Raw genomic sequence first — 26858 nt, 5'->3', positions numbered from 1 at the left:
ACGCTCCAGGCTCCCACTGGCAAAAGGACCCAGGTTTCCTGGACCCGGATTCCTGCCCCGTGGAGGCACCAGGTGGCGCCACCTTGCAGGTGCTCCCCACCGACCAGCTCATTACACAATTTCTGTAGTAGATTTGGGCATCATGGCCGCCTGCAATCACGTTCCTCAAGCTTGTTCATGGTCCAGATTGTGGGTGCGAGATTCAAAGACTGTGCGGTAAGCACTCTGCCCAGGTTCCTTCCCCACTGTTATTATAATTGGAAGACTTTCCCTCCCAAATCTTGATTTTCCTGAGAGGAGGAGTTGCACATTTCCACGTAGGCTGTCCTGGGCAAAATGTGGGTGTTTCTGACCCCCTGCAGTGCCCTTTTTTGGTTGTTCTTCCCCTTAAGTGATGGAAGAGTGACTCACTGAGAATAGTTTATACTAAAAAGTTAGTGACTTATTTTGCTAAAAGAATAGATGCAGAAGATAATGCTAGATATGGGTGGTTGGATTGTTAATAGATTCTCAGCTCTCACCGAGGAGCCAGGTGAGAAAGCATGTGTATCATTTCCATTGGCTTTTACCTCTACCCTCACCGGTGCTTATATCTGCATAGATAATAAAAGCATCTGTCACTTGGTGTGAGGATTTGCCTTGATCTCACAAGAATATTAAAAGTACGAATGACCATCAGGGGTCCACAATGAACAGAAATGTGTTTTGACTTGAACTTGAGAGGAGCAGTGTAAAAGGTGCGACAGGAAAAGACATCTGAATATCTAGGAGCGCTGTAATTGATGTACCTGCTCCTTAAAACACTGTTTATCGCTGTCGCTAATGCAGAATAATGTGCACTGCGAATCCTTCAAACGCACGGGGCGGATTCCTTTGTTGAAATTACAGTTTCTCCTGTATGTTCCTCCAGGTTATCCTTTATTTTTATAACACTACTCTCCTGCTAAGCACATATTTTGAGATTAACGAGCTGCTTCTCTTTCTCAGGGCAGACGACGTCTGGCCCCTGGGAAGGTGACTCTGGAGGACGGAGGGACAGAGGGGCTCTCAGGGCAGGGGACTCCTCTCTTCCTGTACTGTTCTTGCAGAGATGCTGGCAGTGGGCAGGGGACGTGGGCCCAGGGCAGGCTCTGGAGGGTGCTTAGCAGACACAAGGAAAGTGGGCAGTGGGTGCACGGCCATGGTGACCCCACCATGGCCATGGTCTCTGTCTCCCTAAGGTCCACACCTTCCAGAAGGAGGTGGGTCGGGACAGCATCAGTGCTCTTCCTGCGAGCCCTCTGGTTCTGTTTGTTCCAGTCTCAGGTTCGGCACGGTAACCAAGGCTCCAGTTGCCCATCCCTGGGTCCTCTCACTTTACGGCCAGTAAGGACAGGAGTCTTGTTAATCATCGTTTTAGGGACGGCCACCCCGGAGGACCAGCATAAGGCAGGGGTTGATGGTAATGTTATGTAAGTTAAATCCATCTGGCCTCGTCCTTATCAGGACCAGCAGGGCTGTGGCAGTGGCTCTCGGCCCCTGACGGCCCCGCTGTGGGGTCCTTCATCCCATAGGAAGGAAATTGTCCTTCACTATCACTTTGTCCATCATCTGCGGCTAAGTCAGGAGTGTTGGTGCGTGTGCCCTGGACTTGTGCTTGGGGAGCCTGGCCAGGCTGTGCCCCTGCCACTCTGCGGCCTTGCGATCCCATCCCACACAGGACAGGAGGGACGCAGGTCCTGAACTCCCGGCACTCACAGTCCCTGAAGAAGGGGCTCCTGGACTGGGAATGGCGAGGCGGGTTTGGTGTCTCTTCTGCTTCAAGCTTTTCCTCAGATGTTTCAGGACCCAGCACTGGCCTGCGGAGGGTCTTGGCTGTCCCTCCTCTGCTTGGGCAGGAGGTGACAGGGACCCCAGAGATGCTTCCCTGTAGGATGAGCAAAGACAGCGGTGTCCAGGCTGCACTTGTTGCTTCTTAGGTTTCCAGGGAAGGACCCTCGAGCCCGTGGCGGGTGCCAGCCACCACCACTCTCTGTGTCATCACCAAGCCCAGGCCTGGTGTGGAGCTGCAGAGGAATGCACTTCTGCTGCCTGACCCCAAGTCAGCCTGCTCCCTGTGTCCTGGGGCGGGCAGCGTGGGGCTTTGGCCCATGCTGGAGACTGGGGCGAAGAAGATGCAGACGGCTGCAGCCTTCTCGCTTGCAGCCCACCTCTTTCTGAGAAACCAAGACCAGGGCTGGGGACGTGTGCAGTGGCGGCAAGGGGAGGGCTCAGGCCCTGGGGCGGGCTGGGGCAGCCCTGTCTGCTTGCACGTGCAGCCTGGCCCGTCCACGTCGGGGTTGGGACGGCTTCCTTGGTGGGGGTGAGTCAGAGCTGTTCCATTGGGCCTGGAGGAGACACCAAGAATCGGAGGACCGTGGCACAGTGGATGGCTCCCAGGCAATGAGAATTTACAAGCAGCCAGCACGGGCACATGTGACAGTGCCCGCGGATCCCCAGGACTTCCTGCTCTGCTCTGGCTCAGGTGTGTTCCAGCTCCATCGCGCTGTTAGAGCTGTGTGAGACTAAGGCCCCATGGCAGTGCGCTCTGCACTTACCAGCCATGCTCTGCCTGGTCCTTTGCTTTGTGAGCCAGACAGGGCCCTGGTGTCAGGGACGGCCGCTAAGTCCGTCAGCTTTTCTCTTCTGCCATCAGTGACTCCTGGCTCTGGGCTGTCTGCACTGCAAGAATTCTAACCATTCCAGGCAGGAAAACTCACTTCAACTCCTGAGCTACAAACAACAAAGACATCCAAAGCCACCCTGGGCTCTGTGTAGGACACGCGTTTGCTGGCCATGTCCTTCTCTCTCCGGCACAAAGCATTCGTGTTAATCACTCACTCACCACAGCCGTGGGGCCCAGCCTGTTCCCTCCCTTTGTCTACAGATGAGGAATTCGGTCCCTGGCAGTGTATTTGTCCTGGTGACTCCATTAGCAGACAGCCTGTATGATTTTTATGTATAGGGTTTTAGTCCATATAATGAGTCTCTTTATAAATGGGCTTAGACAATGTAACAGCGGTTGCTTTTGTCTCAAAGACACTGGAGGAATAATAAAATGTAGTCATTGCTAAATTATGTCGTAGGCCGAAGTAGATTTTTACCATTAATTGGATCTACGCCCTCTGACCTTTTTTCAGGAAGCAAACTAAAGGTGTAATAATTTTTATAAAGATGAGCTTTCCGTACTTCCAGTAATTTTTTTTAGAACACTGAAATAATTTCTGGACACGGAGTGAACTGTGACTTGGCTGTTGTTGAGATAAACAGAGCTCTGACTTCTGTGGTGGTCGCCTTGTTCTTCCTCTGTACTCCGGATCCCCAAGGTACAGGCAACACAGATGAGTGATCTCACAGAACCACATTCAGGAACAGGGCCCAGAGCACTTGTGTTTGCATTTCTACTGACCAGGTTTCAAAATGACTTTATTTGGTGTCTTCCCTCATCAACAATATCAAATTAGACAGGAGCAAGTTACAACACCTGGCCACCCCACTGTGTATATTTGGTGGACTTCTCCTTCTGTGGGGAGATGCTCTCTTTGGTGTTCATAAAACTCTGAGGTTATAGAGTGAAAAAGGAGGGAAAATCCCAGGAGAGTCTGAGAGGGCTTTGGAGTTCTGTAGACTTGATTGGGAGAGGAAGCTAGTTAGGACTTCAGTTATTTTTACTTTGGGTTCTGTCTGCTTTACACACCCTAGGCTCCCCATAGAGTCCAGGACATCACTGGTGTGAGCACTGTTAGGTGGTTCAGGTTTTTAGTGAGTGGTGTTCATAAGCTGGTTGATAGACAGAGCAAATACAGTGTGTCAATTCCCACTCCATGATGCTATGATTGAAAGCCCAGGTCCCTCTTCTGAGTTTAATGTGATGGCCTGGTTCACCTGGAGCTGCGAGGCACGCTCGGTAAAGTGTGGGCCAGGAGCCTCGGTGAGGTCAGCGCACAAAACCTGTGGAGCAGACAGCAGGGCAGCCCCTGTGACAGCGCCACGGCCTGGCCACATATCACAAAGTCATCATCAGTATTTACAAACTTACAAGTAATCAAATAATTTAAAATTTAGGTGTAAAATCATTGCCTTGAGATGCTAGCGGAGATCCACATGCTTGACTGCTTTATTTGAAGTAAAGATGTGTGATCTTTGAATGAAGTTATTAATGATGTGACAAAAATCTTAAAACACATTCTTTTTTTTGTTTTGTTTTGTTTTTTGTTTTTCTCCGGTACCAGGAATCGAACTCATGACCTTGCGCTTGTCAGGCAGGTGCTGTGCCGCTGAGCTAAATCCCCAGCCCTGGAACACACTCATTTTAATGGGAAACTATAGCTCAATCTTGCACTAACAAGCTAGCCACCAAGACGTGGCTCTGGAGATGCACTCTCCTTATGCCTGTGGAGTCTGTAGCAATCAAACTGAAGAGGACCCACGGTAACTTGGTTAATCTTGGCAGGCTTTTTGCCCAGAACTTTCTCCTGACAGTGTGTGCATAGCTGGTGGCTTCCCTAATGAATTTGCAAATTTCTCTTTCTCTGGGAGGCCAAGGCGAGAGGACCCCATCTGGGCTACTTAGCAACTGAGACCTGTCTCAAAAATTAAAAAATAAAAAAGGACTGGAGATGGTACTCCGTGTGAAGGCCATCAATACTGGGCACACACACGGAGACACACACACAGACACACAGACACACACACACACACACATGTGCACCCAAAAAGAAGCTTACTTTGTCTAGCTCGGCCCTCTCTCAGTGCCAATGTAGACTGTGCTGGTAGATTATCATTTTAAGAGACACATCAGGTCTACATGGAAGGCAACAATTCACTCCTGAAGTTCTAGGTTTCCTAAAGAATCTGTCCCTCAAGGCTTCCCAGAGAAATGAATTTCAGGTGGACTAAAAATGAGGGGCCCACTTGGTTGAACAAGGGCACTGCCTTCCTCTAGGACTGACTCCCGCAGTCCCCTTGAGGAGTCAAGATTGGCCGCAGAACACTGAATTCTCCCGTCAGCTACACGGGGGCAGAGCTGGAGGGGCCACATCAGTGCCGGGGTGACCTCCTTTCCTTCAGCATCTTGTGGACCGAGGCGCCGCCTGAGCGTGGATGCTCTTACATAATCAGATTATACAGGTAATCGGAGCTTTGGCCTTCAGAAAATAACTTGAGAGAGATGTTTTTAGCTGAGGATGGGAACAAACTCCTGCTTCTTGTAGCTTACAATGAAGAGGTCATTTAGCAGTTTAGTGAAACTCAATGGATCGGGAGCCATTAGGTAAGGGGAACCGTCCTCATTTCTGTTTCTGAATTTGTTCTGGTTTCCCGGCTGTTTCCCGGTTCCTCTCACAGTGGGTGAGCTGCATTTTGTTCTGTCCTCTCAGAAGGAAGCATGAAGAGCAGAATGCTGCCTTTCCTGAGTATCGTTACTTCTTCCTCCGGAGGTGTCCAGAGAGGACTCATTTCTGGGCAAAATGATCCTTGTGCTTTTTTTCTTCTTTTTGCAGAACCCCCTCCTCCCCGAAGCCAACAAGTTTCCCCACTGTGTGCGTGATTTGATCCCCCATCTGTGTTCTAGGAGCCTTTAACTGCTCAAAGCCACATAATCTGTAAACCTGGAGCAGCCTTTCCAAGACAGGAACTGCGGAGAGCGCGCAGAATGCTGGCCGCGTTCTGTTTCAGACTGTTAATGTTATAAAAACAACAATCTTGGCTTGAAGGGAGATAATCGGAGCTTATTCTGATTAAAAGGAAGCAAAGTATTTTAAGTGGGTGGTGGGTGAGGGGAAGCCAGGTCCGGCCTTGGCATTTGATAGGTGGATCTTAGCGGGTGTTGACAGCCAGGTTTAGAGAAAATGCCGGGGGCCAAGAATGCGCTTCTCTGCCCAAACATCCAGGTATTTGTTTGAATATTACCGGCATTTCCAAGAGGGTTTCAGACCTGTGCAGAGCTTCAACTATGCAGTGCTCTAGCGCAGCGTTCGGAAGCCTTGTGAAGTGGGCCTGGCCGCCAGGGCCGGAGATTCCTGCAAATAATACCTGGGGAGTGGAAGGGAAGGCCCTGCTCACTGCCATGTGCACATCCACACACGCAGTTTACTTTTGCATTTGTGATCTAGGGATTGTGGTCCAGCCCTTTATAGTAAATACGGTATACAGGCACTGCGCTGTTACAAAAGCCACTTTCTGCTTGGTTATTTATGTTTTTCTGTCTGTCTGTCTGTCTGTCTCTCTCTCTCTCACACACACACACACCCCCATATGGATTTCTTTTTAACAACATTAGCTTCATATAAAAGAAAAATGCATACACATAGATTATAGAGTTTTAGAAAAAGCTAATATCTTAATGAAATTTCTCCTGGCCTTGACGCAGTCAAACCTGATCCCTTCCCTCCCTTCCCTTCCACCTTCCCTTTTCCTTCTCCCCTCCGCCTTTCTTCCTTCCTCCTCTCTCCCTGCCCTCAGCTGGTAGGAGAGGTAGGCACTCGCCACCCTCTGTGCCAGCCCCCTTCTTGGTGGTATCGGGTGGGTCACATCCTTCCCTTAATGCAAGCACTTTCTCTTGGAGGAGAAGGTGATGAGCAAGGTAGCAAGCCCCGCACGGGGGAAGCCAGCGGGTCTGAGTGCTGCGGGGTCAGACGGTGCAGTGGGAGCCTGGGTCTCAGGGACAGAGCTGAAGAGGAGGCCCGGAAGCCAGGAAGGGGGCCGAGGGCTGGGCTGGACACACCATGGCCGGCCATGTCGCTGCCCAAGGCCGCTGCCAGGCCTATTCAGGGTCCAGGCCTACTCAGGGTCCAGCTGGGAGCTGTAGGGCTGTGCTGAGAGGCAGGGTCCCATCTGTGCCCACATGTCCCTGCTCTGGCTTCCTGGTGTCCACTGTGGTAAAACACCCACAGCACAAATTTCCTGTCTTTGCCATTTTGAGTGCATAGTTCAGCAGCTTTGAGCATAGTGACTGTCCTGCAGCTGTCACCAGCGTCATCTCCGATGGAGCTGCAGTGCACTGTGGGTAAGGGCAGGATCAAGGTTCCCGCTCAACCCGTCCCATCACCCCGAGCCCACTTGGCAGGATGGAGGACGCGGAGGTCTGGTGGAGGGCCGGCCTCGAGGCTATACGTCTGGGGCTCGCTCGAATGTCACCAGGGTGAAGTGTTGGAGGACACTGAGCATTGTATGCCGGAGACACTGGGTTTGGGTTGGCAAAGCCTGGGTAGTGGCATCTGAGAGGCCGCTTGCAGACACTGGAGCATGCACACGACTGGGGGGCTCCCAGTGTCTCGCCCAATGTGTCACCATGTGGGCCTGGCCGGGCACAGTGATGACCCTGACCCTTCAGGAGTGGGGTCTCAGCCTCCAGGCCTGGCTCCTGTTGTCCCTCTCCAGGGACTGCTGTGGCTCCGGCTGCATGGACAGACTCTAAGGGCACATCCCCTCCCTCCTAGGAGCGCAGGTGACAGTGTCCACTGAGGAGAGCTCTGAGGGGCCCAAGCCTGGCCCTGAGTGATCCACTGAGACCTCTGTGGAGACTGCAGCTGGCTTCTCCCTTCCTCCGCAGACGCTGCCCGAAAGGCCACTTGTGCATGTCCAACATCTGACCGCTCTCAGAGTTTGCTCCCCAGGAGCCCCAAGGTACAGCCCGATGACATCCTTTGCCGTTTTCCCATGGCCCCATCCTTACTTCACCTGTGTGAGTTTGATCAACACACCTTGGCCTTCAACACACCTTGACCCTTAAGCCTGTTTTCCCCAAGAGTAAACAGAGGCACACACACGCTGAACTTAACTGTCAATCATTCTGGATGGTGAAATTCACCTAAGTTAGGTGAAAGTGGCCCGGGGATCGTGGAGGGTGTCTGAAGTGTATGTCGTGACTTCCAAGGTGATACCAGACCTTGTTCCTCGGAGTCACTCTCAGGCCGTGAATGGCCCCAGCCACTCTGTGTGGGACGGAGACCTCCAGACACCCAGAGGGTGAGGACCCCTGCGGGGCTGAGCCCTCCCCACCGTGCTTTTGTCCACCTGTGGCTCAGGGCTGTGGCTTTTCTGATGTGACCTGGTGGCCTTGGGTCAGCCGGCAGGGACGCTTGGGACCGGGTGAGCAGAGCGCTCTGTGCTGTGGGTGCCCGGACACAGGCAGGGTGCCCATTCTGTGCCTTCTCTTGTCCCATGACCCCAATTCCCTGCCAGTGGATGGCAGTTCCCCTGGGTGCTATCCAGGGTGGATGCTCAGACACTGTCTCCTGGGGCTCAGCGGCAGAAATGCCTTACACGGCCACCAAGGTGGGTTCATGGTCAGCAGGAATTTCTCTCAAGTGTCCTCCAGCTCCTGGGGATCCCATAGGTGATCAGTGAGCTGCCTGGGCCACATCGTAAGGCAGAAGTCACCCTTGAAGGGCGAACTGAGCACTCCAAGTTTTATTTAGCAACTTCTCTTTCCAAAGCTATCTGTTTCTCTCTCCTCGCCTCCCTGGGAATGAATCCGAAGCAAACAGCATGGTGTGCGCAATGGAGCGGGCACTGTGACTGGAGCAAATGGGCTGCCTGCTGCCGGGGGTGACTTTGATGCCCTCTTCCCTGGGGCAGCCCCACCTGCAGTGATCACACCCGCAGCATCCCTGAACTACAAAGCCAGGGCTCCACCTGCTCAGCGGCTCCGCCCGCATGGAGTGTTTTGAGCTGCCCCACTCCCGCATTAGCAGCCCACAGGTCAGCGTTCATTTCTTTTGCTGCTGGTGGACTCTGAACTCAGGACCTCTCTCTGCTCCCTGCATCGCTGGCTTTGAACTTAAATGCCTCAGTGCCTAGATTATCTCTTTGTAACTGTGCCCTGGAATCTATGTCCCCAGCTCCAGCTGCACAGCTACCTGGACTGTGCCCGATTCCTTGCCTCTGGGCTGCCTGTGTACCCACCGTGCAGGTGGATGTGGGTGAAAAGTTGCTGTCCATCCTCAGCGTCCTCCTTACGTGGACTCATCTTTCGGATTAAGATGTAAGGCCAGGATGGAAGCTGGAGAGGAGGAGGACAGATAGGCAGAATCATCCCAGTGATGCCCTGGTCCTAGCCTTTTCCTTCTTCTGTTCACCAGGATCAGGGACTGAGCTCTAGGCATGGAACGAAGGCAGTGCCTTTTTCGACCCCATCTCTCTCCTCCCTGCCCAACCCCAGTTGTCCGGCAAATGAATCAGCTTCCCTTGGTCAGTGATGATGCCCACTTCTGTAATGTGAGTACTTCTTAAATAGGAAACGCATCCTCAGAGGTGGCACCTAATCCATCCAGGGCTGGTGTTCATGGGGATTTTAGGACTGGCAAGATTCTGGTGCGCTGTCTTTTCTAAGTGAAGGCACATGACAACTACCTGTTTTCCTGCATGAAGTGCAAACCCAGACTTGAGCATAGTTGAAGGTTGCGAAAAACCCACTGAGAAATTAACAGAATCAGACAAATACACAAATATACATAGTGACAACTTGTAAGTGAAGTAAAAATGGACAGCTATGTACACCCTTTCTTTCTTTCTTTCTTCTTTCTTTCTTCTTTCTTTCTTTCTTTCTTTCTTTCTTTCTTTCTTTCTTTCTTTCTTTCTTTCTATCTGAAATCCAAGTTGTACCCACCATCACAGAGTTCTGGGCTTGGACCTGGTCCTATGCCCTTGGCCCAGGAAGGTTATGTGGCTGAGGGCAGAGTCTGGTAACAGGGGTAAGGTGGGAAGTCCAGGTCTCTGGCCGCAGCCCTAGCAGAATAAGGACTTCCTCTGGTGTGTTGGCAGCTGCCTGCAACCAGCCCCTGCCTCAGGACCCCTTTTCCTCTGAGCCTCTTACTCTTGACCCCTGGTCCCTGGGACATGCTCGGCACAAGGCTTCCCTCTTTGCTTCTGGAACTGTGTAACTCAGAGCCAGGATCATGCCTGTCCCAGGAGAGTGCTGGAGAGGTGACCAGGTGTCTGGACACATCCACACTTTCCTGACTGCATGACTTCAGGTGGGCGAGTTTTTCTCACTGGAAAATTCTTAAGCCTTTCTAATTCTCCAAAGACCACTCTACTTTTTATTTCAGTTGAAACATCCTCCACAAACAGCTCACTACCTCCTCCAAGGTCCTGGGGTGCTGGGTGCTGCTCACACAGTGGTGGTGTTCTGGTCTCTCGTGGCAGGGCGGGGTCCTTGCACATCCCAGGAAGGGGTAAGGCTTTGCAGGCCACTTCTGGGCCGGGGCTGGCAGGTGACTTCAGCATTTTTGCACTTTTGGCAAATGACACTACAATGTAGATACAGGGTATAACTACAGAGAGCCAGGAGGTGGGTCACCCGGGGCCATACGGCCAGGCTGGAGGTGGCCAGCCTGAGGGAGAGAGAAGTCACCTGTGTTGTGGGGGACCAGCCGCTGGACCATAAAATTAATAACTACTTGGTTCATCCATTTCTTAATATTGTTATTTCAATCCTAACGCCCTAAGCCACAATCTCTCTCCCAGGAATGAGGAGCTTGGGGCAGTCAGAATCTTGGGCCACCCAAGCTGTGGTCTGTGCAGGGCCGTCTCCACGTCACCTTTGTCCCCAGAGGAGACCCTACATGGGTGTCCAGAGACTCTGCGAGGCAGGGTCTGCAGGAGGAGGGCTCCACCTCAAATCTTGTCGCTGAACCGTTTTCTTCTCCTGAGATTGTGATGGTCCGTGTCTGCTCCTTACCCTGCAACCTGCGCCAAGGGCTTGGCCTGCTCTGTGCCTTCCGAGTCATTTCCCTCTCCTGGCCTTCACCCCTCCCTTGTGATCTGCTGATGCCATTGTCCACGAGTCTATTCATGTTCATTTTACCTCCACTGACCTGATGCTGTGGTCACGCCTGTGCTCTTTAGGCTAGTTCTTCCTCCCAGATCCTCCTCCTCACCTGTTGAAACCCTGCTGAGCCTTGGCAGGGACCTGCCTAGAGTAAGCACTGAGTTTTCTCTGTAAAATGAAGACTAGAATTCAGCCTTGTGTCCTGCTGCAGAACAGGCCGAGCTCGGGAGATAGTGGGTCTCTGTCCGCTCGCTGTGGATTTCCTGTCCTGGCGAGGTCTCTTTGCCCTGTTCTCCTGCCTTTGTCCACGTAGCAACACACTGCCACCTCTCCCTTGGGCTCACCCTGTCGAACCTGCCGGCTCCGTGGTCTGGAGTGTCGCCAGCCCTCTCTGCTACCTCCTTGATCTCTTCTTTTTCTGGTTTTGTGTGGCTCCAGCCCTGGCCTCCACTACCGTGGGTGACGAGGTTTATGACATGAAAACACACATTCACTAAGGACAGAATTGGAAGCACGGAGTGTCTGGGGGAGACTGCATGGCACATCAGCACCTCGGGGGCTCAGCCACAGACTTGGGGGGCCTTCTGGTCTCCTCTGGGTGACATCAGCCCGGCTGTAGAAGAAGGAAGTTAGGAGCCTACAGGTGGGGTGATGATCAGGGAAAAAGAGGAAAATTCTCTGTGTAAATCCTCTGCAGCCATGGCGCCATGTTGGGAAGCACTTGCTGGCTTCTGAGATCAGCACATGGCTATAACCTCATCTTCATGGAGGATGTTGGGGACTGTGTGCTTCTGCCCAGGTGGGTTTGGGGGTACAGCCAGGGCTGAACCCCAGGATGTTTCTCCTCTGCACCTGGCAAAGGATGTGTCCCCCCCCAACAGATCTGATGACCTTGACATCGTCCACACAGCCTGGCCACCATGCTGCTCCACCTGACAGTGCAGGCATCCTCCTCCAGGTGTACTGCTGAAGGGTGAGGCTGTGAGAACACATCCCATCTCTCAGATTTGGAGCTGCTGATCTGCCTTCATTGCCCACAGCCTGCTCTGTGCCCATTCCCATGGGGATGGCGCATTCCGGACCAGCCTGGCCATCTTCCCCTTTCCAGCGATGAGTCCTGTTGCTGCCACTGCTAGGCTCCAGGGGTGGAGGAAGCAGCTTTTGCATATTTAAATTTCACCTCCGTGCACGTGATGTGGGAAGCCCATAAAGGTCCCAGCTGCCCCAACACCGGGAAAATCAGGCCACGGTCTTTGTACTTTTTGGAAGAGTTTACAAAGTTTTATGGGCTGCAATTACTTTTCATAATTTAACTACCCTTGATTGAGATGTTCGCAGGCTTCTCAGCCTCCTCAGATGGGCTTTCAGAACATTCGGCTGAATCTTGGACGTCCCAGCACCAGTGCCGTTCACTCAATTACCCAGCGGTTGAATGTGACCCGGAGTGTAGAGATCAAAGCAGGAGGCTTTCCTCCCTCATGTTTATTTGATAATTGTAGGCCATTAAAAAGATGGATTTGTTTTAAGCCTCCGAGCCCATAAACACCGCACCAGCGCTTCTTTCGCTGGTCTGTTGGTAACAGAAGCAGCATCCCGAGCACCGGAGGAGGCTGTGAGCTGGGCCTGGCTCCAAGAGGCACCTCTTCCCGTCCCGGCTGAGGAGGGAGGGCGCAGGCCTGGGCCCTTCACCACCCTGCCTCTTGCACTCAGTTCCATTATTAGCTTGCTCTAAGCCCTTGGGAAAGTTGTACAACTTTGCTGAGCTCAGTTTTCCCATCTGTGAAATGAAAGTAATAGCTACGACCATCCAGGAGTTGTGGGAGCCATAGGGTGATGCATTGGGAAAACCAAAGGGGTCAACTTGTGAGGGTCACAGTGAAATCACATCACGTGGGTGTCTGATTCTTGCTCCCCGGGCAGAGAGAGACACTGATACAGGCTCACATGGGCCTGTGGTATACACCATGGGGCCTGGGGGCTCCTCTGTGGAGCAGTGTAACACTGAGGTTGGTGCCACAGTGAGCTGGGGTCTCTCCAGGGAGGGTGTAGCTGCAGGCCTCCCCTTCTTTACCGTGACCTTGGGCTCCGCTCCCCCCAAATCGTGTGCCAGGCCTGTGGGGTCCTGTGGGTTCTTTTCAGAATTCCTAGAATGAGTTTCATCTGGTAAGGAGCTTAGAGTTGTGGTCAGAGTGTGGCTACCCAGACAACTGGAGGCTGGACAGTTGCTAAAGTCAGCAGACCCCACCCTTCCACCAATGAAACCTAGCCAACTTCCATCACACCACACAGTACTGAGGAGGGAGGGAAACTCCCCAGTCATGAGAAGGGAGAAGAGTCCTGGAGTGAATCGGATTTTTAAAAAAGCTCTGAAGCAGCTGTCATGAAAAAACCCAGAAGACATTGAGTATCTCTGTACCCATTTCGTGGAGTAGTGGCGTTTTGTTTACCTGAGACACGAGGAACAGTAATGATTTGGGAGTTTCCGGCCTCCAGAAGCTTTTATTTGGCCCTCATTTCATACCACATGTGGAGAGAAGGGTAAGTGGTGCTGTCTCCAGACACAGCACCGGAGGCGGACATCCAGCCACCCTGGGAGGAGACCACTACCAGACTTTCTCTCCTGGAAATAGCACTGGGTGCTGCCTCGCAGAGCAAGAAAGCGAGGAACCTGCACAGGAGGACCCGGTGGCCTCCACTCCTGCTCTGGCTTCACTTTGACTTCCGGTCCTGTGTATGGTGCTGAAGGAGAAAGGGATTGTGTGTGTGCGCTGAGGGTTCAACTAAGGACATGCGCGCGCAGGGCGAGCAGAAAACGGCGGCATTTTCACTCTGCTAGGATTAATGATATGCTTCCTCGAATCACGAGAAGTTGTAAAACTTAAAAAAAACAGTGGCCTGAGTTTGAGTTCATTCTTGCCTTCCAAACCCGGTACCATCTGCCGCAAGTACACAAATAATGCCACCCGAGCCAGAAGGACCCAGCAGGCTGGGAAGGGGGAGAGGCGCGGCCGCACTCAGATGGCTTAAAGGCTACCAGCATTTTAACAGCGTCTTGGCATCTGGGGAAGCACGCTGAATGCGGAAAGTGAGATCTCGTCCTCGTGGTGTGAGGCGAGTCTGTCTCTGGGAGGCGGGTTGGGATGAGATGCGGCCATCCTGGACTGCGTTCCGGGGACAGGAGGAGAAGGGGCTGTTGTGTCCCTCCCTCTGAGTGGGGGTGAGGGCGACTGCAATTCATCCTGACAGTGGGAGCATTTCCCAGTCTCTGGACAAAGGCCCACATCAACAGGGACCAAGGCAAAGCTGGTTTCCAGCCCCTTTTTGGAGAAATGCAAGCAGGATGCCCAGTCTTGGCTTCTGACTTTGCCTGGCTCTGCAGGGGACCCCCCACCCCAGAAACCCCCATGGTCACCCTGCCTCTCAAGGGCTTCAGTGCTTGTTGTCCTGCCCTCACCTGTGCACCACGCACACAAATGCCCCAGGGGAGAAATCCCATCCCACCCGAGACACCAGTGCCTGGTGAGGAAAAGGGGCCCACAGGGCATGCCTAGAGACTTGGATAAAGCCAGCCCTCACTTGGCCACCACCTGCCTGCCTGCTTCTGCAGTCCCACCTTTTTCCCTGCAGCACGATGCTTGGCAAAGAATGCTTCCCTGCAGGGAGGTGGGAGAGCCTCCTGGCGGCCACTCCTGGCTCCTGGTGCCAGCCCTGACCAGCGGCAGGTGTGCTCCGTTTCCTGCAAGGGTCTGAGTTATGCATCAGCCTCAGTGGCTGGTCCTCCACTTCCAGGCTTCCTGGCCACCCTAGGTCCCAGGTCCTCGTTGTATAGGTGGCAGAGGTGGCGCCCAGGCTGTGTTGCTGCTGCCTGCTGCTCACCTCCCGTATCTCTCCCTCTGATGTCAGCCCTGCGCAAAGAGAGTCTGGCCGTGCGTCTTCCCTGCCGTCTGTGGGTTACTGTGCACACAGTAGAGGCTGGATGTGTTGATGGAATGCTCCACTCCAGCAGCACCTTCCAAGGGTTACTGAGTGATAAGTGATAGTGGAGATGCCTCGGGCCCCAGTATGCATGTCTGTGAACCAAGTCTCTCCCATCGCTGTGGGCACGTGTCCCTGAGCCTGCAGGAGGGGTCTTTTGGTGATTAGAAGGGTATTCAATACACCGCTTGTCTCTGGCAGAGTGTGCCTTCTGTGCTATTTAAAATGACTGCACATTGAGTCCTAGCTGCCTCTTGAATACTAGAAAGTATCCTGGGTGGAAGCACAGAGGGTGGGGCACAACTCTTCAAGGCAGAGAAAAGAGAAACAGCGGGACAGCAGCAAGGTCTCGGTGGTGAGGGAGAGTCTCTTGAGGGAGGACAAGGCACGGGAGATGTGGCCTCAGAGTCCAGAACACACACATCTGTGAAGACCATGGCAAGGCCTTCTGAGCAGAAGGACTTCCAAGGGTGCTTATGGGCACTTAGAAGTGAAAACCTGAAGAAAACCACTTCATTAGTGTGCAGTATCCTAAAGGAATACTCGCTCCTTCATGTAGTAGAGTATTGAAGAATGTTTTTATTGTCTGAGTAACAACCCCAATAATGGAGTAAAGGAGAAGAATCATTACATCAGTAGATGCAGAAAAACCATTCCATGAAATTCAACATTAACTTATGCAGAAACTTCTCGGAAACTAGATAAAGAAGACCTCACCTTAACTTTGTAAGGTCTGTAATAAACAAAAACAAACAGTAAGCAACAGTTTGCAGAGAGATATCAGATTGCTTTTTTATGATTAGAATTGAGACATGAATGATGTCAAAGAAACAGGGCCAGTCAGAGAAGTACAAGGTATAGAGAAGTACATCATTTAAAGGTATGGAGAGGAGATAAAACTGTCATTTTTCATGTGATGTGATTATCTGATACAGAAAACCTGCAGAATTAACAGATGAAATATTAAGATGAATACATGAATCTAGTTAAAGAGCTGGATCACAATTAAGCTTACAATCTTAGGAAATTCTTTACCAACAGAAAACAACTGGATTATGTAATATAAAGTAAGCACCATTTAAAAATAGTAATACAACTAAATTATGTCTAGAACTTAACTGACAAAGAATGCAGGAGACCTTCATAAGAAAAATGAAAACTCTATTGTGGAATGTGGAGATTTAAATTAATGGAAAGATGTACCAGGTTCATGGATAGGAGAATTTAACTTTGTGAAGAGGTTAATTTGTCCCAAATTAATGGATAAGTTCAATATAATTCTAAAAATAACTCAATGTAATTCTAAAAATTCCATCAAGATTTTTTTGTCAAAACATCACTGAGTTTTCTACATTAAATTCCATAGAGCAAGGAGAACTATCTCACATGACTAAATTGCCATGTGATTTTTCCAGGAAACAGTTTTTGTCTCTCAGTTCCTCCAGACATCTCTCTTGATGCTAGTTTTGTTTGTATTTTGCTTTTTTTCTTTAACTATTCTTTTTAAAATAAAAAAAATTGAAAAATCCATCAATATTTTTTTCAGGAACACAAAATATTATTTATTTAGAAGAATAAATGTCCATGAACTACCTGGACACTTCTGCAACATCAGATGAAAAAGAGGAAAATTCTCTATTGCATGTGCAGAAGGATTAAGAAACAAGCGGAGAAAAAATCAAACCAAACCATGGACACTCATGGGACCACTGAGGTGGGCATCTATGTGGAAATAGGAATGTGAGTGAGGTTTCCAATAAAGATTAAAACATGGGACAAAAAGGGCGCATTTGCTAGGTTAATGATGACACTGTATTGCCTTTGAGTTTCTGGAGAAAAACAACCATTACCACCCCCCCCACCGTTATCATTACCACCTCTACTATCAGAATCGTCACCATCAACACTACCTCTACCACTGCCTCCATCACCACCACCACCACCATCAATACCACTCACCGTCACCATTACCAGTGTCACCACCATCATCACCATCACCACTACCTCCACCATCACCACCTCTACCATCAGAATCACCACCAACACTACCTCTGTCACCACCACCATCACTACCACTACCTCCACCATCAACATCACCACCATCAACACTACCTCTACCACTGCCTCCATCACCACCACCACCACCACAATACCACCTCCACCGTCACCATCAACAGTGTCACCACCATCGTCACTATCACCACCTCTCCATCAGAATCATCACTATCAATACTATCTCTACCACCACCTCCACCATCACCACCTCTCCATCATCACTACCACCACCTCTACCATCACCATCACCAGTGTCACCACCATCACCATCACCACTACCTCCACCATCACCACCTCTCTATCAGAATCATCACTATCAACACTATCTCTACCACCACCTCCATCAACACTACCACTACCTCCACCATCAACATCACCACCATCAACACTACCTCTACCACTGCCCACCACTACAGTCTTCATTACTTTTCTCATTGCTGAGACAAAATACCCAACACCCAAAGTTAAAGGAGGAGAGGTTTATTTGGCTCAGAATTTGTGGAGGTTTCAGTCCATAGTCAGGTGGCTCCAAGGCAGGGTGGCATGGCAGAGGGGCAACAGTTCACAGCAGTGGAAGACAGCAAAAGCAAGCAAGGGAAGAGTGAGACAAACCTCCTTTTGTCTGTTATACTGTATCCAATCTAATGGGATTAGGGCGGTGCCAGTCTAATCAGTGGCCTGATCCATCAATCATCCACCCTTAATCCCAGCAATTTCAACTGCAGCATTGCACTATGAATCAATCACACACTTTGGATTCAGCCACCTCTGAAAAAAGCCTCTCTCCATGACTGCATGAGGCTTTGGGGGGCATCTAGACACAAATCATAACAACCACCACCACCTCCACCATCATTATTACTGTCACCATCACCATCATCATCACCACCCCTACCTCCAGCACCACCACCTCTGCCTTCACCTCCATCACCACTGCCAGCACCATCCCCATCACCACAACAAAGTCCAGCCATGAAAGAGTTCCCAAAGGCATGTAAGCGAGGGGTCAGTGGAATACGTCCATGGCTAGTGACTGACTGTAAGCCTGCTGTGAGCGGTGAGACCCCGGGAGAACTACACCACCTGTCGGCAGAGGTGGAGGAAGGGAGGAGTGGTGAGGTCAGGGTGCCAGGTGCCGGGTGGTGAGGCCTTGGGGGTGACTGGCAGCAGGACCATGGGAGTGGCACTGTGGCTCTGCGTCACCAGGCTCACTGGGAGAGGATGGTGAGACCGGGAGGGAGCTGGTGTCACTGCTGGACCTGCTCTTGCCGGTCTGTTTCCGGCCAAATGCTGCCTACCTGGACATCAGCACAGCTTTGGTGTTTCCTCCATCCGAGGGCCTCTGCAGAGAAGCTCCATGATGTCAGCTCAGCCTTGGGCTCAGGCCCCACCTTGGCTAATGGAGCCGAGTCCTCCTGCTCCAGCTCCCAGTTTACACGCTTCTGCCTACACGGAGCCTCTCGTGTGAATAATCCCCTTCCATCTTCACCGCGTCTCCCCGAAATGTCTTCTCTGAGTCCCTGATTAAGAGAACTGTGCACACTTAGCACCCTTAATCTTCCTTCCTAAATCAATCTTTGAAACTAGCCCCTTAATAATGTTGCTACTCTGTGCTTCTCTGAACCTCTTCCAAATTGTCTATCTCTCTGGTATCGAGCGGCCCAGCTCAGGAGGCTGAGAGCAGAGCTGCAGGTACAGATCCACGAGTGTCTTCTTACAGCTGTCTGGTGCCGGGGCCCAGGGGTGGCCTGTCCCCTCTGTCCCTCACTGTGGATCCTTCGCATGCAGGATCACTGCTTTCTCAGTATCTCCCACACCCACTGATGGCTGAAATGCAACCAGGACGAGAGGGAGCTCCCGGGTGGGAGGGAAATCGCATTGTCTGCTTGCCACTGTCTAGGAGTTCACTGGCCCTCAGTGCATCCCTTGAATCCCTGCATTCTATGTCTCCATCCCCTGGTACTGTCCCGGCTGCTCCTGCACTGCAGGGTCCTGACTGAGGCCTGGAGGGGGCATGCGCCTGTCCAGGTGCCCGTCTCTCACACCAGCGTGGCCGTCTTTTCACGTCTGTACCAGTTTGCAACTTGGGCTCCTTTCCATTTCATCATTCTGTTCGGATGTGCTCTTCCCAAAATAATCCCTGTAATAGCCTGATAGACATTCCTCGTCGGGCTGCCTTTTACCATGTCCTTATCTGTCCTCTCTGGCGGGCTCTCTGCACAGCTTTAATATACATGACTTATTTATATGTTATAAATGCTAGCAGGAGCTACCAGCAAGCTTTTATGACAGTCTGTCATGCTTCTTTCGGATTAGTTCTAATGTATGACTGCTGATAGTTTCCAGTCCCAAAATATCTGCCTGCAAAAGTCTGCCTTTCACAGCAAGGGCTGCTGGGGGTGGGAGACAGCGAGAAGGCCGGTCCAGCCCTGGCCAGCCGCACTGCTGAACATTACACGAGCCAGACTCTGAGGCCGGCGACCGGCTCTGCAGTTCGCATGCACGGGCTGCATCTTGACAGCAGACCCGGCAGGGCTGGGCATCCCCACCTTCGGCTCCACAGTGTTCCCTGTGCACAGAGAGGAGCTCCTGCTTGTGGGTGGGGCAATTTCCAACCCCGTGTCAGTGTGCGCTTTCAGCTCTGGTCTCCTCCACTTCCAGTCCCAGAAAGCCCCTTCCTGAGCCTGCCTTCTTTTCCCTGACCTCCTGCCCCAGGTGTCCTCCCTTCCTGGCCTGCCCCGGCCCCTCCCTCTGCGGTGGACCTCTTCCTCTGCATGCCCTAGACATATGTGGTATGGGCAACATATACGGTGAATATGTACTTTAAAAAATATGTTACAGTAAAAGACACATGGCCAGGAATCCCCCTCAAAGTCTGCCCCCTTGTATCGAGCAAACCCACCCCATTGTCCTTGCCATTGTCCTTTCTGCAGCAGCTCTGGAGAAAGCCCTTTCCTGACTGTCTTTAGCTGCACTGTCCTGGCTGCCTCAGAGTCCTGAATGGATTAAAAGTGCTTCCCTTTCATGGTGATCGTGACTTTGGGGAAGGGCCAGACATTGCATGGCCCCAGATCTGGTGAATACGGTGGGTGAGGACACAGCGTCATGTATTTCTTTGACAGAAATTCCTGTAAATGGTTGATCAGTAGGCAGTGATCAAAAATGAGGTGAATATTCAAAAGTATGACAGTAAAAGACACATTACCATGGATCCCCTCAAAATCCCCTCCTCACTTCAAACACACTTATGTCCTCAGCAATATGTCTTTAACTGTAATACATTTGTTAAAAAATTAAGCATTCACTGTAAGTTCTTTGTCTTGCTGGTCTAGCCAGGAGCCTCCGAGCGCGGGCTCTGCTGCCCTCCTCCCCGGGCTGTGCTGCCAGGCTGCGCCTGTGGCACAGGAAGGCTTGAATGACTGTTCCAGAGATACTCTTGTCTACTCTTCCCCTGTCCAAACGCACGCTGCAGAGGAGGGGAGCTATGAGAAAAGCTTACTCACTTGAAAATTGTGACCCGCTTGATGAAACATTAGGTTCCCAGAATGCACTCATTTATGGTGCTCAAAACCTCCCTGTTCTTCTCCAGACTTGGCTGGGCCACACGGGAGTGCTGTGCTGACCGCGTGCTGCCCAGGGAGGCCGCTGTTCTATGAGGCCCACAGACAGGTGAATGAGAAGCGGAAATCTCCCTAGCCGTCAGCCTTCTAAAGGAGAGTGTGTGCCCCTGGCCGCTTGGCGATGTGGCTCCCTGGAGCCTGCTCCCATGCCTTATTTGGTAGGAGGCTCCGAATATGGGGGAGACAGGGACTGGTGCAAGAGCTTTGTTTATGGCCCAGGGACACCGGGGACCACTGGCACCACCCAAAGGCCGAGGCAGGCATGGTCTGGATCACTCCCCAGGACTTCTGGCAGAAATACCCCCGGGGCAGCCGTGAGCTTGGATTTCCACCCTACAGAATGCCAAGGAACCAGCTCTTGTCTTAAGCTGTGGCCATTGTGGCCGCAGCCCCAGGAAGTGAAGGCAGGGTGGCTCTGTGACCAGCCAGAGAGCTCTGTGATTGGCCAGGGAGGCCATAGGCTGGCTTCTCGGCCCCTCCTTGGTGGCCTGACTGGCTTGAGTATTGCTCTGTGCTCAGCGTGGTCTGTGCCTTTGGGCCGGTTCCTGCTTTGTCTCGGGGGCTGTCACCAGCCCAAGGGCGGGGCCCAACCAGGGAGGTGAGGCCTGAGGCGTGCGCTGTGTGGCTGCGGCAGGGCTGGCGGTGTTCGTGGTGCCCACACAGCACGGCCACACACAGGCTGGTTCCCCCAGCGGACGTGAGCCCTGGATGTGTGTACGGCTGGCCCCAAATTAGCTGCTGCCCAACTCAAGACCGAAGAGTCCCTGACACCCAGAAATAGAAGTAGCTTCCGTCTCCACATCACCCTGGTGTGCACGTGCCCTCGGTGGTATCCTCCCGCAGCTGCAGTTTAGGCTGAAGAGCTCTGGCCACCCCACCCACGCACTGTATGTGCCACAGGGCCAGGCCTGCTCTCCCTACCGCAGCCCCACTTTGTCCCGTGCCTCTGTGCTGTCACTTTGGAACCTGTCCAGCTACTGGCATCAACCTGGGCAACACAGCCATATCTCCCCAGCTCTCCAGCGTGCTGGGCTTGGGTCAGAGGCGAGTACCCCGTGCAGGCTCACAATGGCGGGTCCGCGGGTACTCAGCGGGGACCTTGCTGCGCCTTTATCCAAACGTGCTGCATTTCACGGTGAATGTCTCCTCATCTCACGCTCAAGGTTGGAAAACAAAGTCGCCATGTTCTCCTTTCCAGTGTCTGGAGGGCAGGTGACTCTGTTGCATCCTTTGCATGTGTTTTTGAGATTATCCATTTCACTGCTTCTCGAAGGTCAGGATTTACTTCACCGTGGGTGGCAGGATCGATTCCCCTCCTCTCAGGCAGGTTTCTTCCTGCTCCACACATCAAGGCCCTGGGCTGAGACCGATCTGAATGGGTGGGTAACTGGGAAGAAGTCCTGGCTGAGTCACACTGAGCAGGAAGCAAAACTGGAAGTCAGTGCTTTGGTGGGGAGGAGGCTGTGGACCCTGGGCCAGGTAGAGCAGTGCTGGAAAGAGCTGGTTCCAGCCCACGGTGCACGGGCAGTGGGGTGTAGGGTGGCTGGAGAAGGGCTGCGGGAGGAGCCAGTGCGGGACCTGGGGGAACTGCAGTGACAGTGAAGATTCAGCCTTGGGGGTTGCCTGGGAGAGACGCCACAGGGCAGGCAGCCTGCTGCGTGTGGAGCTGCATCTATGAGGAGGCTTGAGGAGCTCCACCGAGGTACACAGACAGCGGTGTCTTTAGTATCTGCTTCCAGGGGTGATGCTGTTATCATTTTAATTTCCTAGATGTTTTCAAAGCATCGGGTGCATTTCACGTCTTCAGAGTTTAACGTCAGAAGTAGGTGGCAGTTGTGGCCTTGGTCATCCTGGCCTGTGGCGCAGAGGCTGGACGTCCTCTCCTTTGCCCCCTCCTGGTAGCAGAGCTCAGAGAATGCTGTGTCTTTCACCTCTGCGCAACAAAACTGGGGGGTGGGGGGAGAAGAACTTCAGTGCCTGTGCTGTTGGCATCCGCTTCCGACTTTGCCCTGCTGGGCATTTGTGGGTGCTGCTCACACGGATGGCTGAGAACGCAGCAAGGCGGGAAGAAGAAAGCAGAGCCATCTTAGAATGAGATCATCTTTTCATGTGCGCACTTTAATGATCTCTTTCATTTGGAGCAATTGTAAAGCAAGTAATTATTGTGATTTCTAATAGCCTGATGCCAAGTTGTGCGCCACAAGCGCTGGGGAGGTGAGCGGGTGGGTGTGGGTGCTGACGGTCTCATGTGTGCTGGGGCGGCGGGAGAGATCTAGCGCCATTATATAATTTGATCCGGTAGCCAAGAAATATGTCAGCAGCTTCCCTCACATTTATGTGCTTGTTTGCTCAGAGCTGGGCTCGTCACCCTGGAAAACGAAAGCAATTTGCAGAAGTGCATGTGGTTTAGTGGCCTGGAGTGGCTGCGCCCCGAACACCTGGGGCATTCTGGAAGGTTCTGCCACAGGAGGGAGAATCAGTGGTTTTTCCCTGCAGCCCATGGGGTGCAGCACTGCCTCACAGCCCTGGAAATGCTAAGCAGGTAATTAACAAATCACAAGGCACAGGTGTGCCAGGTGAAGTTTGGTAAATTGCTTTTGATCTAAATTGAGATGCTCTGGGGATTTAACTTCTTAGACAAAAAGGGCATAAATAAATAATCAGGATTTTAAGGTTGGAACTTGCTAGCAAGCTCTAAAACATCTTAATGCACTTGAGGAGGCGAAGCCGGGAGGCTGAGTTGTCGGCTCACCTGAGCAGCTTGGGACCACAGCCGGCGAGCGTCACGTGGGCTGGAAACCGCGTGTCTGCTTGTAAGGGGCGCGGGCTGCTCCGATGTCTGTATTTCATTTCTTGTAACCTACGAGGTAAAAGGCGAGAGAACGCAGTTCCTGGTGGTCAGCCACGTGCACTGCACCTGGCCGTGGTGCTGTCCAGGACCCAGGTCTGATGGGGGAAGGGTGCCCCGCGGTGCAGAGCCCTTCTTAGGCCCCCAACATGAGTGCAGGCACCTGAAGCCCAACTGCACCCCACTTGCGTCTCCTCCTCCCCACAGAGCAAGGCCTTGCGGCTAGGACACGAAGACCCCTCAGCTCTGGGAGGTGTGGGCTCTTCCCGTCTTTCCCCATTCAGGTGCGAAGGGACTCTGTCCTCCCTGACTGCCGTCTTCCTGGGCTCTGCCATCAGGCCCTCGGCCTCTGTGGAGTTGGGGACCCAGTTGAGATGACGAGGCGGAGTAGGCAGTGGGGTGGGTGTTTGTTTGCTTGTTGGGATGGGCAGCGCAGTTCCGTCGACGTGGTGTTTGTGTAGCAACTGTGCCTGGCCCTGCAGAGCTGGGCTGCAGCAGGCTCACCCTGAGTGACAGGCGGGCGCTCCCGCTGCTGGGTCCGCACCTGCCGTGTGCTGCCAACAGTCCTGCATCCTCTGAGAAAGGATGTCCAGCCCAGCCAAAATGCCACCGCCCGCCAGGCACATCTCAATAAAGCCATAGAAAGCATCGCTGTGAGTGACTTCTGCCAGGTGGACAAGAGTTTGGGACAGATGTTCTCAGCTCAGCGCTGGCTCCAGAAACCTGAGGGCTGTGGCTCTGGAACTTGGATCCTGTGCTCTCTCCTCTCTGCTGAGCTGGTCAGGAGTCACGACTTTACTGACCACCACCTGGAAGGTTGGTGTACAGAACTTCCCAGCAATTGCTTCAGAGAATCATTTTTGCGAAATGAGTAATACTTCCCATTCACCGTACCCCGGCTTCGTGCCATTAACAAACAGCTACTTTAAAACCAGAGCTGACAAAAGCAGGAAGCGAATACTGAATCCAGTGGGAGATGCGGGAGAGAGTGGGAGGTCCCTTTCATGCGTGAACTTCAGGAGGTTATCCCAAGGCATCTGGGGGCTCAGCCCGACGTCACTGGCCCAGGAAGAGCTGGTCTTCACTGTGCAGCGGGAAGACCCGGACTGTCTTTTCTTTTTTTTTAAATTTCAGAATATTTATTCCCCAAATTAGGACATGTTTATACTCCAAGATATTTTGTTTGGGGGAATTTCAACACGACACCTGAATTTATCTCAAATCTCCTGGGAAATGTTGAATTAAACAGTGTTACTCTTCCCAAAACAGTTGTGAAATCAATTAGGAACATGCTAAGCGTGATCATTCCCTGTCCCAATACATGGCCGAGTCGATTCTTTTCTTCCTTCTTTCCCCACTCTGAGAACAGAGTTCTTTTGTTTGATTATTACCTGGGCAAATTTGCCATATGATAAAAAAAAATTTATGCCTGCTGTTGATTCCCCTCCAGATAGCCTTAGGATAAGAGGTTCATTTTCATCTTCTGTTTCCCAAATGAAGCTTTAGATCTAATTAGATCTTGAAAGAAAGTAGCTGCGATACAGTTTCTGTAAGTAAAGGGACTCTCATCTCAGTAACGGTCTTATTTGTTTGTGTTTGGTGATTTACCGTAAGGGATGACATGCTTTGTGGTTGGCTCGGCCACTCACTTAAGGGCTCCTTCTCGAAGAGCACTTTGAGTTAGTTATAAACCATTCTAGAAAAATTTAATTGTTGTAACATTTAACAGTGGAAGAGCAGACCTCAGCATGCAGGATGGGCCCTTTCATCGAGGAGGCCCAATAAATATCCGTGGAATAAATGAATTCATATTCATCCATCACCTGCAGTTACAAGAGAGCAGCTACTCTACTAAGGTTTATCTTCTTCGTGTTCACTTGCAGTGGAGGCGTTGAAGGGTGTAATCCTCAGTGCCTTTAACTATTTCAGTCCCTCAAGAGGATGAGTCTGCCTCGGGAGAAGCAGTAAGGGGTGAGGAGAATGCACCGGAGGGGTCTGTCCTGGGCTTGCGACTTGCATGGGGTGTTTGTGCGTTCCACCCCATTCTGTTTGTGTTTTTGGTTTTTTTTTTGAGACGGTCTCCCATTTAGTCCAGGGCGTCTGGGACTCACCATGTGACCCAGGCTGGTCTTAAACTCATAGCAGTCCTCCTGTGTGTGCCACTGTGCCAGCTAATTCTTACAAGATTTCCTCATTCCCAGTAGAAGAAGGTATGGTGGCAGCTGGGACATGGTCTGAGGGCCCCTCATGGGTTCGTGTGATAAAACTGTGCCGTCTTATGAGGTACTGGCGGGGTGGATACTTATCTACGGTGTGTGGAGGGGCCCTCGGGAATCAGGGTTAGATGTGGTCCTCAGGGGAGCCCACGATAGAACCCTGGTGGCTTTCTCTGAGGTGGAGGGGAGAGCAGAGGGTGCCACGCCTGGGCCCCTGGCTCTCACCGCAGGATGCCCTGTGCTGCCCTGGGACTCTGCCCAAAGCACGAACTGAACAAACCTTTTTCCTGGTAAAGCAGCCCGCTGAGTGTTGTGTAGTGTGATACACACCGGCCCGGTGCCGGTGCCTTTCTGAGACCCAAGGTGCAGCTTAGGCCACTGCCTGGAATGCTGACTGCCTGTCATAAATGTTATTCGTGCATCATAAAAATGGGGCCATGGCAACCGCTCTGTGGTGAGAAACGCAAGTGTCCCAGCAGGCTTCGTGGAACAGAGCCATGGGCCACACGGTTCAGATGCGATGACGAGGTCTAGGTAAGGAAAATGGTGATAAATTTTGAGCCGAGCGTGCTGCTGCACATCTGTCATCCCAGCACTGTGGGAGGCTGAGGCAGGAAGACCAAAAGTTTGAGCCCATCCTGGGCAACATAGTGAGACCCTGTCTCAAAACAAAACATAGAAAAAAAGGCTGTGGACGCAGCTTAGTGCAAAGGCCATGGGTTCAAAGCCCAGTGCTGCCAAAAAAAAAAAAAAAAAAAAAAGAGCCGTTGTCGGTACATTAAATATTAACTCTCTTGTAAAGCCATTTTGGAAGGAAAGCTTCCGGCTCTTTGGTTTTGTCCTGGCTTCGTTTCCTTTGCACGCTTCCCCACGTGGTGAATCCCAGCCACGTGCCCAGCTGGGCCTCGCTGAGGGGATTTGTAAATATTTGAGAGTCAAATTGAAGATCAAAAATAAAACTCCGCGCTGCTGGGCAGGTTTTCTCCGAGCCCTGCCTTCGGGGATGGTGCTGTAATTAGGACAAAGGGATATTTGAGATTACGCCTTAAATAAACTGGGGCAGAACTTCTTTACGCTTCACCAACTATTTTTATCTCGGAGGCAGAAAATACGGATTTCAGTGCTGAGCTGCCCCGGACTTTCGCATGAGACAGGAGAAATGAGGGTGTAGCGGCATGCCCTCAGTGGCAGGGGACAGACACTCCGACAGATGAGCAGGACCACCTGCTCCCTCCCCAGCCAAGGCCGGAGCTGTCTTCAAGGAGGGACCCGGGGCCGGCGGGCCACCTTCCCACCTTGGGGCAGGCCCCAGATGCAAGGGTTTCTCGCTTACAGCTCACGGTCCCCCTCGC

General features: G+C 52.1%; 1 long non-coding RNA gene across 1 annotated transcript; it reads right to left on the bottom strand.

Annotated features, from left to right (window-relative positions):
• Positions 1-22539: 22539 nt before the first annotated feature.
• LOC102020018 lies at positions 22540-25885 on the bottom strand. The gene is made up of 3 exons (XR_001231209.1): positions 25787-25885; positions 23195-23302; positions 22540-22811 (listed from the first exon to the last, which is right to left on the bottom strand). It is a non-coding gene; the product is annotated as an uncharacterized LOC102020018 (long non-coding RNA).
• Between the last annotated feature and the right edge of the window lie 973 nt (positions 25886-26858).

This window comes from Chinchilla lanigera, unplaced genomic scaffold (assembly GCF_000276665.1).
Source record: "Chinchilla lanigera isolate Chin_1 unplaced genomic scaffold, ChiLan1.0 scaffold00090, whole genome shotgun sequence".
In the NCBI taxonomy this organism is placed as follows: Eukaryota; Metazoa; Chordata; class Mammalia; order Rodentia; family Chinchillidae; genus Chinchilla; species Chinchilla lanigera.
This window is presented reverse-complemented; position numbering and strand designations above follow the sequence as displayed.